This window comes from Rhinoderma darwinii, chromosome 13, assembly GCF_050947455.1.
Source record: "Rhinoderma darwinii isolate aRhiDar2 chromosome 13, aRhiDar2.hap1, whole genome shotgun sequence".
Classification (NCBI taxonomy): Eukaryota; Metazoa; Chordata; class Amphibia; order Anura; family Rhinodermatidae; genus Rhinoderma; species Rhinoderma darwinii.
Genome location: NC_134699.1, coordinates 40,098,066 through 40,100,277, shown reverse-complemented (window position 1 = coordinate 40,100,277; position 2,212 = coordinate 40,098,066).

Genomic DNA, 2,212 nt, shown 5'->3' with positions numbered 1-2,212 from the left:
AAATGCTTATGAAGCTGTCTATTTTTGGCCTCCATGGGTATAATTAGATATTTTAACAAATGATCTAAAAGTGGCTTCTTGTAATTATTAGCCCAAATCATTCCTCTTAGCGCTTATTCAGACGAACGTTGTGTAAAACAACGGACAGCACACGGACCAATGCAATTCAATGGGGCTATTCAGACAGGCATGATTTTTCACGCAGCGTGTCTCCGCTGCGTGAAACTCACTGTATATGTTCTTTTCTAGTCCATTTTGGCGGACCACGCGCCTATTGAAGTCTATGGGTGCGTGAAAATCACGTACAGCACACGGACGTCAATTTTTTTTTTAGTGTATGACGGAATGTCTGTCAACAGGGATCAGCTGGTGTGAAACTACAATTACCAGCATGTCCTGACATCCTTTGGCTGGAATAATAAAGCCTTTGGCTGTCAGTGCATTCTGGGAGTTGTAGTTTCACAACAGCTGGAGTGCCAAAGGTTGCTGCCTCCTTGTGTATATAATTATTTCTGAGACCTTGGTTATCAATACTATGGTCATTTAAAGGGAAATGCCAGGCAAATTTTCATAGTTTCTCAAATGAAGCTACTGGGGTCATTTAACACACCAGGGCCATTATTTCTTTCACTTTGATCTCTCATATGCAAGTTTTCAAGGTGCTCTACAGGCAAAAATAAATGCCTGCTGACGTCACTGGGCTGTATATGAGAAGTTGCCAAATAGACACTTTCTACTCTGACATCACCCAGTGCTCTGCAACCATTGGCTGAAACTTCAACACACAATGTTATACTCTGCAGCTATTGCCTGAAGCTGGATGTCTGCATGGTGCAGCTTCAGCTAATAACTGCAGAGCACTGAGAGACATGGGAGAACAAGAGGGAGTATTGTTTTGCCAAGTTCTCCTCTACATCAGTTCTACTGATCTTTTGAATTAACTAGTTCCTAGTGAACTAATCCACAAAATTAACTAGATTTCCCATCACTACTTGACACCGCTTGCGTCGTTGAAAGGCGCTGATTGACAGGGCAAGTCATAGTGCCCTGCCAATCAGTCCCTTTCATAGACGCAAGCGGTGCGATGACGTCATCGCACCGCTTGCGTCTATGAAAGGTGCTGATTGGCAGGGCAGAATGACTTGCCCTGTCAATCAGCGCCTTTCAATGATGCAAGCGGCGCGATGACGTCATCGCACCACTTGCGTTGTTCAACCCCAGAAGGCGCAGGAACGGGATTAAAGTGAGTATGTCAAGTTTTTGTTATTTTATCCTAATAAAAATGGGAGTGACATTGTCTACAGGGGAGCTCTGCCTCTATCTACAGGGGTCGGCTATATCTACAGGGGGGCTATATACAGGGGTGGGCTATATATGGAGCACTATAGGGGGAGCTATATGTGAGGCACTATATACAGGGGAGGACTATATACAGGGGTGGGCTACATGTGGAGCACTATAAGCTATATGTGAGGCACTATATACAGGGGTGAGCTATATGTGGAGCAATATAGGGGGAGCTATATGTGAGGCACTATATACAGGGGTGGGCTATATGTGGAGCACTATTTATAGGGCGAGATATATGCAGGGCACTATCTGCAGAGGTGGGCTATATGTTGGACACTATATACAGGGGTACACATTGAGGAATTTGGTGCACAAAATCCGCATCAAAACAGCAGGTAAAATCTGCACCTAAGGCCTTATTCATATGGACATGTCCGTTTTGCGCGCGCAAAAAACGCTGCGTTTTGCGTGCGCAAAAGGTCCGTATGTCATCAGCATATGGTGCGCGGCTGCGTGATTTTCGCGTAGCCGGCATCATTATGACACTCTGTTTTCTGTTTTCATTCATTGATTTTACTACTGTAGCGTGCTTCCGTGTGCCGAGCGCGATATGCACGCATCCATTCACATCAATGGGTGCGTGCAGCGCGAAACACGGGTAAATATAGGACATGTCGTGAGTTTCACGCAGCGCACATACGTATAACACGTTCGTGTGAATAAGGCCTAATAGTGCATTTTTTGATACGTTTTTAGGTGCGGTTTTTAGATTTTGATGCGGAAATAGGTGCAGGTTTTATGCTGCAGATTTTATTTTATTTTTTAAACTAGTCAGAAACAATTCGCAAGCAGAAACGCAAGATAAAGTGACATTTAGCATATTTTCAAATACGCACCGCAGGTCAATTTTTGTGCAGAAAAT